This window comes from Carassius carassius, chromosome 32 (assembly GCF_963082965.1).
Source record: "Carassius carassius chromosome 32, fCarCar2.1, whole genome shotgun sequence".
Lineage (NCBI taxonomy): Eukaryota > Metazoa > Chordata > Actinopteri > Cypriniformes > Cyprinidae > Carassius > Carassius carassius.
Genome location: NC_081786.1, coordinates 25,977,136 through 25,990,128, shown reverse-complemented (window position 1 = coordinate 25,990,128; position 12,993 = coordinate 25,977,136).

The window sequence follows — 12,993 nt, the reverse complement described above, 5'->3', positions numbered from 1 at the left end:
ATGATCGTGACATAAACCGAGATCATAAACAGGTTAATGGCAGCATCCGTGGCCGTGATGAGGTGGTTAAGGAGTTCCCAAACGGCCTCCATAGCCATGCCAGGGCAGACGGTGAGTTCATGGATGGCCTCCATGGCCATGACAGGATGGGACGAGAGTTCTGGAAATTCGGCTGAGATTTGACCAGGCTCTGGAAATTTGGCTGAAACGTGACGAGGCTCTGGAAGTTCAGCTGAGACGTGATGAGGCTCTGGATGTTCAGCTGAGACGTGATGAAGCTCTGGTAGATCCGTGGTGATTTGACTGGGTTCAGGAAGATCAACTGTGACTTGACTTAGTTCATGAAGATTGATGGTGACTTGACTTTGCTCATGAAGATAAACGGGGACTTGACTTTGCTCATGAAGATCAACGTTGACTTGACTTTGCTCATGAAGATCAACGGTGACTTGACTTTGCTCATGAAGATCAACGGTGACTTGACTTTGCTCATGAAGATCAACGGTGACTTGACCTTGCTCATGAATATCAATGGTGACTTTACTTGGCTCATGAAGATCAACTGTGACTTGACTTGGCTCATGAAGATCATTGGTGAATTGACTTGGCTCATGAAGATCAACTGTGGTTTTACTTGACTCATGGGTGTTAATGGTGACTTGACCTGACTCTGGACGGTCAGTGGTGACTTGACCTGACTCTGGACGGTCAACGGTAAACTGACTAGACTCCGGGAAATCAATGGGGACCTGATCAATGATGACCTGACTTGACACTGGGAACTCAAGAGGGACCTGATCAACGGTGACCTGACTTGACCCTGGGAAATCAACGGGGACCTGACTTGACTCTGGGAAATCAGCGGGGACCTGACTTGACTCTGGGAAATCGACGGGGACTGATCAAAGGTGACCTGACTTGACTCTGGAAAGTCGATGGGGACCTGATTAATGGGGACCTGACTTGACTCTGGAAAGTCGACGGGGACCTGACTTGACTCTGGAAAGTCGACGGGGATGGGGAACTGACTTGACTTTGGAAAGTCGATGGGGACCTGACTTGACTCTGGAAAGTCAACTGCAGCGGCCATCTTGTGCAGCGGTGTTGGGCTGGCGGCCATCTTGTGCAGCGGTGCTGGGCTGGCGCCCGTCTTGTGCAGCTGCGCTGGGCTGGTGGCCATCTTGTGCAGCGGCGCTGGGCTGGTGGCCATCTTGGCCATCTCATCATCCACAACAACCACAGTAAATGCAGAGCCACTTAGTTGAAGTGCCAGATCTATATAACTTTCTAGTGTCCCGTGAGGTGTTTGCAATGGCATGATCAAACTGAGTGACTCAGACAGCCCTTCTCTGAAAAAGATCATGAGGCATACCTCGTCCATGTTGGTTAAATGCGCCAACTCAACAAAGTCCATCACATAGTCCTCGATGGGCCGATCTCCTTGACGTAAACACATAAGCTGGGCTACTGGGTTCATGACTGACCTGGATGTACTCATTAAGGCTGCTGGATCCTGGTTTGGCGAAGTCCTGTTTGTGAAGAAGACTTAACGTTTTAGAATTGCATACTATTTTTAACAGACGTCAGAGGTATACCGGGTTTGGTATCTTTTGGCTGCATTTTAAATGGTCTAAATGTTAATTTTATATTATACTGTATGTTGGTATCCATGGAAGGTATTTGTGTTACCAGAATCTTTAATAGTTTCTTCAGCAACATCCAACCAAAGACCAGATGTGAAACATATGTCTGAGGAAAAAAGGTTGTAAAACTCCCTCCACTTATTAATTAATACATTAAGTATCATATGCACCTTTTACAAAGGTGTGTTTGAACTAGGAAATTGATGTTTCCTTCAAACTGTAGATCTGCTGAATATCAAATTGTAGCATAGCTTCATGTCTTTATTTCGCTTTTCTTACTGCTTAAGCTTGAACCATTTTTCCTATGCTCACTGTATGCGTACATGTATGTTAGACTAGTTTAAGCGTTTATGTAGTTAATAAAGTCTTACTTGTATCATACTTGAAGTTGTTCATTGTTTGCTCATTACTGAAGTCCCTAATCATGCAGATTTTAGCTACATTCTCTGAGTAGTATTGTACAGTAAGAAAGTTATTTTCCTTAAAGGGATAGTTCACCCAAAAATAAAAATTATGTCATTAATAACTCACTCTCATGTCATTCCAAACCCGTGAAACCTCCGTTTATCTTCGGAACACAGTTTAAGATATTTTAGATTTAGTCAGAGAGCTCTCAGTCCCTCCATTGAAACTGTGAATGGTCTACTGTCCATGTCCAGAAAGGAAAGAAAAACATCATCAAAGTAGTCCATGTGACATCAGAGGGTCATTTAGAATTTTTTGAAGCATCGAAAAAATTTTGGTCCAAAAATAGCAAAAACTACGACTTAATTCAGCATTGTCTTCTCTTCCTTGTCTGTTGTGAGAGAGTTCAAAACAAAGCAGTTTGTGATATCCGGTTCGCGAACAAATCATTTGATCTAACCAGATCTTTTTTTTTTTTTGATCATTCTCTTTATTGGTTTTTTAACATTGGCACAAAGAAAAAAATCCAAAAAAATTCACTTTGCTGATACAATGTGAAATAAAATTCTTCCATATGTAAATGATTTATGTTTGAACTCAGGTAATGATATAGAAGGGAAAAAAGGAAAGAAGAAAGAGAGAAAAGGGGGGGGGGGATTGTGAGATTAGGGTTTAATTATTGCTGTCTTATTAAAATAATTTATAAAAGTTCCTTTTCAGGAACTCGAGCTGCGTCAAGCGCTTTGGGGAACGTCCCTGACGAGCCGACTCTGAATATTGTGTGCAATCTGTCCATCGGAAGGGCGTGACGTCACGGGAGGGGTGACGTAGCGAACAGGAAGCTATAAAAGCACGTGCCGTGCAGCTGGCTTCAGCTTCGCATCTGTCAGCAAGCGCTCTGTGTGTGCATGTCAAAAGTCTGTCCCGTTGGTCCTATTTATTGTTGTCTGTCCCTTAGCCATTAAAAGATCGCTAAAACAGCTCAATATGCCAAAAGTAAAAGCAAAGACCAAACATATTAAGGGCGATTCCAAGCCACGTTATAGATTGTGTGTTCCTCCCTGCCCTCGCTACATTACGATGTGGGGATACACACAGTTTGTGCATGGCTTGCCTGGGATCGAAGCACACTGAGTCTGCTCTCGAGAGGGCCGACTGCCCGCATTGTGAACGATTGCCAATGCGGACGCTTCGATCCCGGAGGGCTCTCTTCGAGGAGGGAGCCTTCACCAGCGTTCCCCGCGGTGCTGGCCCCGCTTCTGCCGAGGCAGAGCGGCTGCTGCGCTCGTGGGGTTCGCAGGTGGATCTGTCAGAGGGAATGGAGACGGGCCAGTCCTTATCTCCTTCCTCATCTGCCAGATCCGGCGCCCAAACCCTGGGTTCGGAAGCACGCTCGTCGGTTTCTTCCCCCCAGGGTGAGGGATCAACTCTTCACCTCTCTTCCTCCGAGGAGGTCGATGTGGAGACGGTTGCTGGGAATTCGCCATCCCTGTCGATGAGATGAGATATCGAGATCGTGGAATCACCCATATTCGACCCGCCTCTTTGGCCCTGATTCACTATATTATGGCAACGTGATGGGGCTGGGAGAGCGGGGTTATAGAGCTATGCCACGGGTTGAACAGACGCTCGCGGGCTATCTGTCACCCGGATCGGCATCGTCTCTAAAGGCTCCGACATTGCCCACCAAGCCTCTTAGAGTTACATCATCGCTGGTGGGCAAAGGTTATGTGGCAGCAGGTCAGGCTGGGGCTTGCCTTCATACTATGGCAGTCCTTAAAGGTTATCAAGCTGACCTGCTGGGAGATATCGATGAGGGAGAGGGGATTAAGTCTGAAGATGTTGAAGAACTTAGAAAGACCGCTGATCTCTCCCTCCGCGCCACTAAAGAGACTCGCTCGCGCAATTGGGCGGTCTATGGCAGCCTTAGTGGCCACGAAGAGGCATTTGTGGCTGACCCTGTCAGAGATAAAAGAACGAGACAGTGTCTGCTTCCTGGACGCCCGCTTCAGCCTTCTGGCCTGTTTGGCGACACAGTCAATACTGTCGTCGACAGGTTCCAGGAGGCACGTAAACAGGCGGCGGCGTTCCAGAATTTCCTCTCTCGTCGCTCTCGTGGTGCATCTGGGCGGGAGATGACCACGCCACATACCGGCTCCTCATACCGGGAAGCGCAGAGACCGAGACCGAGGGCCTCAGTGACGCTCTGAGTCGGGGGCTTCCAGGGCTAAGCCCGATTTAAGATCTGTTATTGAAGCCCGGAAGTCCTCGCCGCCCCTTCGGGGGCCTCTTATACCAGAGGTCAGTCTCGAGAGACTAATTCCCTTAGTAGATTATTTAGCAGCATGGAAACTACCGCCAAATGTATCTCATTGGGTCCTGCGTACAATAGAAAAAGGCTACTGCATTCAGTTCGGTCATCCACAACCGAAGTTCAACGGGGTTACACCGACAGTAGTCGGCCCCCGGCAGGCTCTGGTTATGGAACAAGAAGTGAATACCCTATTAAGGAAGGTGGCCATCGAGGTGGTCCCTCCTCTAGACAGGGAATCCGGGTTTTACAGCCGGTATTTCATAGTTCCAAAGAAGGATGGGGGGTTACGTCCGATCTTAGACTTACGTCACCTGAACCGCTCAGTTATGCCACTGAAGTTCAAAATGCTCACTGTCAAGCAGGTTGTAGCTCAAATCAGATCCGAGGACTGGTTTGTCACAATAGATCTCAAAGACGCATACTTCCATATATCCATCCTTCCACAACACAGGAAGTTTCTGAGGTTCGCTTTCGGGGGCAAAGCTTATCAATATCGAGTACTTCCCTTTGGCCTCGCACTCTCACCCCGCACGTTCACGAAATATGTAGATGCAGCTCTGGTATCCCTCCGTATGCAGGGCATCCGCATTCTAAATTATATCGACGATTGGTTGATTCTAGCTCAATCAGAGCAGATGGCGGTTCAACATCGAGAGGTCGTTCTCGCACACATGGGGGAGCTGGGTTTGAGACTAAACGCCAAGAAGAGTGTACTTTCTCCAGTTCAGAGAACCACCTATCTAGGCGTAGTGTGGAATTCGACCACGATGCAGGCACGTCTGTCTCCTGCTCGGATTGAGTCGATCCTCACATCAGCCGAGAGAGTCAAAGAAGGCCAGTCACTCACTGTCAAACAATTCCAGAGATTGTTAGGTCTGATGGCAGCTGCGTCCAACGTGATACCTTTTGGCCTGCTGTACATGAGACCCCTACAGTGGTGGCTCAAGTCCAAGGGCTTTTCCCCGAGGAGAAATCCACTTCGAGTTTTCAAGGTCACGCGGCGATGCCTTCGTGCCTTAGACATGTGGAAGAAACCTTGGTTCTTGAATCAGGGCCCGGTGCTGGGAGCTCCTTGTCGCCGTGTAACGCTAGCGACAGACGCGTCCCTCACCGGTTGGGGTGCGGTCATGAGTGGCCACCCTGCCCGCGGTCTGTAGAGTGGTTGCCATCTGACATGGCACATCAATTGCCTAGAGATGCTAGCAGTCTATCGAGCATTGAAACATTTCCTCCCAGACCTGAGAGGTCACCATGTGTTGGTGCGCACCGACAACACATCAGTGGTCTCTTATATCAATCACCAGGGGGGTCTGCGTTCACGCCCTTTGTACAAGCTGGCACACCAGATCCTTCTGTGGTCCCAGGGCAAACTCCTCTCGCTCAGGGTAGTGTATATTCCTGGGAGATTGAATATGGGAGCAGACACACTATCGAGGCAGGGGCCGAGGCCCGGGGAATGGAAACTTCACCCCGAGGTGGTGAAGCAGATATGGAGAGTGATTTGAACAGCTCAGGTGGACCTCTTTGCTACTCAGGAGACATCGCAATGTCCCCTCTGGTTCTCTCTAGTTCATCCAGCTCCTCTGGGACTAGACACTATGGTACAGACCTGGCCGAGGCTTCGTCTGTACGCATTTCCCCCTATCGCTCTGCTCCCGGGAGTTCTGGCGAGAGTACGCCGGGACGGGGTCCATCTGTTATTAGTAGCCCCATTCTGGCCGGGCCGAGTATGGTTCGCAGATCTAGTCTCGCTCCTCGACGGCTCTCCGTGGGAGATACCGATCAGGACAGACCTACTCTCACAGGCGCAGGGTACGATAATTCACCCTCGCCCGGAGCTGTGGAAACTGAGGGGGCACAGCTCATAGAATCCGGTCTCTCAACCGAGGTTGTTGAGACCCTCCTCCAATCCAGAGCTCCCTCTACGAGGAAACTGTACGCCCTGAAGTGGAAACTCTTCACTTCATGGTGCAGAGACCGCCAGCTTGACCCTGTTAACTGCCCAGTTGGTACAGTTCTGGAGTTTCTACAAGCTAGGCTCTCTGCGGGGTTAACCCTTTGAAGTCGATTAACACGGATACGCGTTTTGAGTCATTTTCTCCTGATAACCCCCGAAAAGATCTTAAATTACACTTTCAGTTTTAATCGTACAGATAAGAGCAATACATCAATCGAATCTTTAAAGGGTCTACTTTTTTTTGGATACAGACATAATAACAACAAACTTTGTGCACTTATAAAATAAAGATAACAAACAAGGTGTGCTGTCTGCAGCCTTTGTCTGCGCTGATCTTTATTTACAAACACGTCATTAAAATGAACTGTAACTCCGTGAATACTCAACGAAGAGACATGAGAGAGATATCTATAGAAAGCTTGACATGTCTACTTTTAAACTAAACAAGTGCCGCCGAAAACAGATTTTCTGTGATAAAGTAATCCATATGAAAACAACGCGATGTCTGTTTTTCATGTCTCCCTTCATTATATCTAATGTGACCACGCCCCCGTGCCGAACGCGCTATTCAGATTCAAACTAAAGCGCGCGGCTTGAATACGCCCATAACAGAAGAAAAAGCAGCGAGTCTGTTCTTCAAGTTTTTATTTTACTGTTTGCTTCGCGTTAAGAGGAATAAGACATAATTCACCCCAAAAAGATGTCATGTGGTTGAGGATTTGAGAAATGGATTTCCTCAGAAAAAAAAATAATGAAGCACTTTATTCAGCAGAGATCATAAACATGAGTAAGTCTCTTTTTATTTATTTATATACTTGTACTAGTTTTCACATAACGTGTAAACATTTTACTAGTTAGACTTTTTCCAAAGACTTTTTCCAAACTATAATTCCTGACTAAATATATAGTAATCAAGTGAAACATTATGAAGTTTCAATAACAATATACACTACTATACCATTCAAAAGCTTGATGTAAATAATATAAATGTAACAAATAAATAACTGTAGGCTAACAAATGTAAAAACAATGCTGTTCTTTTAATTTATTCCCCCTAAAAAAACCTAAAAATTATTCTCAGCTCTTTTCAACATTAATAATAATAATTATAATAATAACAACAATAAATGTTTTTTTTTTTGTAGAAAATAAGATTGTTAAAAGGATTTCTGAAGGATTGTGTGACTGGAGTATTGATGCCAAAAAATTTGTTTGAAAGTCAGCTTTGATTGTTCCTTATAAACTGTTTAACTGCTCCCCCAAGTGGATATTAAATTATGTTGTGGGATAATTAAATATATTCTAAATAAACTACAAACATAAAATTATATAGATTTATTCTGTTCTCACATTCTTTCTTGTAAATCTTCCCTCTCAGCCACACAGATGACTGAAAGGCTCATTATGCAGCTCATTATGCAGGCCTTTGTCTTCTCAGGTGTAAATCACAATGATATTCATGATAGTTGACGCCTACTCGCATATGACTTTTACCAACAAAAAGTGTCTTAGAAAATGTAAATCAATATATTGTTTTCTGTGAGTGAGTAAACAAGATGATTTTCACATAATTTAGAAAGAAAAATTCTAGGCTACAAGCTCCAGTTCTCAAAAATCCCGGGAACCATTGTTCTTTATCTGTTTTTTTGCCTTTTTCAAGTGTTTTAACATTTTTAGTTTTTCACTAACCACGCATAATATTTTTTTTTCTCAAAAACACAATCATGTACATACATGCATTTTACATATTATTATAGCCCAGTTTGTGCTGTTTACAGTGAGATTAGACTTTACCCATTCAGATATTGATAAGAAACTGAAAAAAGCACAAATGTCAGGGCATGACAAAACTTCTCCAGGCCCCAAAAATACCCTTAGACTCCAGAAGGTTAACCCACTCCACCTTAAAGGTGTACTTTGCCCCTGGTATGGCCAAAGAGTTTTTATACCCTCGAGCGGGTTATGTTCCGAAGGTTCCCTCTGTTACACCACAACCTATCGTACTGCAGGCCTTCTGTCCTCCTCCCTTTCGGGACCCAGACCAGGAAAAGCTAAATTGTATGTGTCCAGTGCGAGCACTGGACGCATACGTCCACAGAGCTGCCCTGTGGAGAAAATCCGACCAATTGCTTGTTTGCCACGGTCCTCCTAAAAAGGGTTCTCCTGCCTCCAAGCAGACCCTAAGTCATTGGATAGTCAAGGCTATCAACATCTCCTATGAGTCCTCTGGTCTTCCCCTTCCTTTGGGAGCCAAGGCTCACTCTACTTGGGGTATGGCGGCCTCTAAGGCCTTCTCAGCAGGTGTATCCCTCTTGCACATCTGCAACGCTGCGGGGTGGTCCATGCCCTCTACATTTGTCAGATTTTATGACCTTGACATGTGAGCCACTCCAGGCTCTTCTGTTCTCTCGCCTTAGCTGTGCTCTTCGGATACACACTAGGCAGGGATTTGGAAGTCTGGCAGCATGGGCACATCGTTCCCCAAAGTGCTTGACGCAGCTCGAGTTCCTGAAAAGGAACGTCTCAAGGTTACGTATGTAACCCTGGTTCCTTGAAGGAATGAGACGCTGCGTCGCAGAGCCATACTCCCGGCACCCCTGCCGGCGCTTGCTTCCCTACTCGAAGCTGAAGCCAGCTGCACGGCACGTGCTTTTATAGCTTCCTGGTCGCTACGTCACCCCGCCCGTGATGTCACGCCCTTCCGATGGACAGATTTGCACACGATATTCAGAGTCGGTCTCGTCAGGGACGTTCCCCAAAGCGCTTGATGCAGCGTCTCGTTCCTTCAAGGAACCAGGGTTACATGCGTAACCTTGAGACGGTTTCCATACTGCACAAAACTGGTCAGTCTTGTTTTTTAAAGAAAATCTAATATTTTCAAGCTAAAGGTGGTGCATAATATCTTTAATCAGGACAGAGCAGTGAGGTGGATTTTTTTGTTTCCAATTAATTAAAATCAATCTACGTGCCAAGAGTGTAATAACTCCAAGCACAATACACTGATTTTTAGAGAGCTCCACGATGTCACTACTGGCACCGAAAATACCCAGAATTGGGTCTGGATCTAGTGGTTTTTCCAATACCTTTGATAGTAATTGAAAAACTGAAATCCAATAATTCTGAATATTAGGACAATTCCAGAACATATGTCCTAGTGAAGCTGGTGTTTGACTGCATCTATCACATATTGGGTCCACCAAAGAAAACATATTTGAGAGCTTTAGTTTAGACAGGTGAAACCATGTCTAATGCACAAAGAAGAAGAGTGAACCCGTTCCTGTGCTTCTTTCCATTGCCAGTCTGCAATGTCTATTCCAAGATCATCTTGCCATGCTGTTCTTAAATGCTCTAATGAAACATCGCATTCCAACTGTGACAATTTATTATATATAATGGATATTCCTCCTTTAATAAATGGATCCTGTAAAAACAGTGAGTCCATCTGAGAGAGTACTGGCTCATTAGGAAATGATGAGAAATTATTTTGAGCAAAACTGCGAGCTTGTAGATATAAAAAAAAATATGAATTAGGTAGATGGAATATCTGTTGTAACTGTTGAAATGTTGGAAAGCATTTATTAATAAACACATTTTGGAAGGAACATATTCCTTTTTTGAACCAGGTCTGAAATATTGAATCAATTTGGGAAGGGGGAAATGAATGATTAGCCATTAAAGGACTTAAAATAGAGCACATCGCCATTTAAGGTGTTTTCTTATCTGGTTTCAAATTTTTAGAGAGTTGGAAACCACCGGATTATTTAGTCGAGTTAGAGTGGGGGCAGACAAAGCTGAATAAATTAAAGCTGGCCAAGAGGAAGGTGAGCATGATTTATTTTACATATCACACCACTCTGTTGACCCCTCCTGTAAGCCAAATGAGAGTGCTCTTAAATTACATGCCCAATAATACAATTGGAAATGTGGCAGACCCATCCCTCCTTTCAGTTTGATCCTCGGTAAATATATCTTCTTGAGTCTGGGGGTTTTATTATTCCAAATAAATTGGATAATTATTCTATCCAAATTTCTAAAAAATTATTTAGTAATGTAAACTGGGATACACTGAAAAACAAATACATATTTGGGTAAAATACTCATTTTACAATACTTAAGAATATTTTCTTTATAAAGCATAGAAAAACATTTAGTTATGGTAATTCCTAGGTATTTAAATGAGTTTACTATTTTAAAAGGAAAGGAGGAAATTGCTTCAAATTGGTCCTTAGGGTTGATCGGAAACATAACACTTTTTGAAAAATTAATCTTATACCCTGAGATTTTCCCAAATTTATCTTAGATTGACATAATGGTTGGCACTGATTGTAAGGGGTTGGAGATGTAAACTAACAAGTCGTCAACATACAGTATAATGAAACTTTGTGTTCATTTCCCCCTCTCATTATATTCCACTGTAGGTTGTAGACGCACGTAAAGAAATTGCTAAGGGTTCTATTGCTAAAGCAAATAGCAGGGGTGAAAGAGGGCATCCCTGTCTTGTAGAGCAATTTAATTGAAAATGACTAGAGTTATTATTGTTTGTTTGTATAGAAGCTTGGGGGTGGGCATATAACAATTTAATAAATGAAATAAAATTAGAACCAAACCCAAATTTTTCCAGAGTGGTGAAGAGGTAATCCCACTCAACCCTATCGAACGCTTTTTCTGCATCCATAGAAATAAGTACCTCGGGTTGGGAGGGATTGGGACTAGGTGTGTATATAATATTTAATAATCTTCTAATATACAAAAAAAAGATTTCTGATGAATCAGAACCAGTTTGGCTGGGTAGAACAAACTGTAGTTTATCCCGGCAGCTCGCAGCTTGGCCTTCACTGGATTGAACACGGTGCGCAGTTTGCCAACCCCAGATTTGCCAATCCCATCGGAGAAGATGTGTTCCGGTGATCCCTTGTAGTAAAGACGGCCTTTATTTCTCCACAGTTGCAAAATTTTTCCTTGTCAGAATAATAGTGAAAACAAGCAAGTATTGCTTGGGGCCTCTCTCCCGGCTTCGGTTTTGGCGCGAGAGTCCTGTGCGCACGGTCTTCAATCATACTGGAATCCCCCAAGTCATTGGCTCCGAATAACTCCAACAGCAAGTCTTTAATGAAACGCATCGGGTTTCCCGCCTCCACTCCTTCTGGAACCCCAACGAATCGTAAATTCTCTCTCAGACTTCGATTCTCCAAATCCATACATTTTTCGTACATTTTCTTGTGTTCTTTGGTCATGACTTCGTGGAACTGTTCTAGTGCTGCCACCCTGTCCATCGTGTCACTCAGCGCATTACCCATTTCCATGCACTCACTCGCCGATTCGGCCTGCGCTTTGTGTAAGGCGGCCAGCTCAGGAAAGATTTCCTCTCGCAGCGCGCGCATGTCTTCTTTCATTTCTTCTCGATACTTTTGCACTTCCAGATGTAGGTTTTCAATTTGTGACTTAATGTCCTTAATCACAGCTTCTCGGTGTGTATGCAGTTCTGTTCTAAGTGCTCTCAGTGAGATAGTAGAGTCATCGTCTTGTATATATTCATCCATTTTTCTTTCGCCGCTTTCCGTTTTCGTATTACGCTGGATCGTTGATGTAACTTTTTTGCACGAGATCGGTTTCATGTCAAAATATAAGCAGCAAAGACTCGACGACTGACTGGTCTATTGAGCAATTATCACTTATTTATTTGAGGAGCTCCCTTTCTCTGTTCCTGTGGTGTTTGATCACTTTGATGCTCTTGATTTTCCTAGTTTGAAAAAAAATAGTAGATCAGTTAAGGCCATCAGACTCCCCACTTGATATAGTCTCAAAGATAATCAAACAGGCTTTTGATACAGTTGGTCCTAGTGTTTTAAATATAATAAATAGCTGTTTGGTATCAGGATCTGTGCCTGATATTTTTAAACATTCTATGGTGCAGCCTTTAATTAAAAATACTAGTCTGAACTCAAATGAGTTAAATAATTTTAGACCTATTTCAAAATTGTCATTTCTCTCAAAGATACTAGAGAAAGCAGTTCTTATTCAATTGGAATCTTTTTAAAATGAAAATTTGCTTTTTGAAGAATTTGAGTCTGGCTTTAGGAAACATCACAGTACAGAATCTGCACTTTTAAAAGTTCTTAATGATGTTTTGTTGACTGTGGATTCTGGAAAGGCAGCAGTTTTGGTGTTACTTGATTTGAGCGCTGCATTTGATACTATTTTTCAAAAACACAAAATATAATTTCACTGCTACGCAGATATATATGCCTGTAAAAAAGGAAGATAATCATTCATTAGGGCCTCTTTTAACATGTCTGAATGATTTGAAAACCTGGCTGGATGTAAATTTTCTGCATCTAAATGATGCATTTCTCATCTTCAATTAAGAACCCTGACAAAAGTCAAGTCATTTTTGTCATTTGAGGATCTAGAGAGAGTAATGCATGCTTTTGTGACCTCACGTTTAGACTACTGTAATGATTTGTATGCAGGAATTAATCAGTCGACTTTGAGACGTTTGCAAATTGTTCAAAATGCCGCAGCCAGATTGCTGACAGGATCTCGGAAGCGGAGCCATATCACTCCGATTATTTTTTCTTTACATTGGTTGCCTATTCGCTATAGAATTGATTTTAAGATTTTGTTGTTGGTTTTTAAATCTCTAAATGGTCTGGCACCACCTTATCTCTCAGATC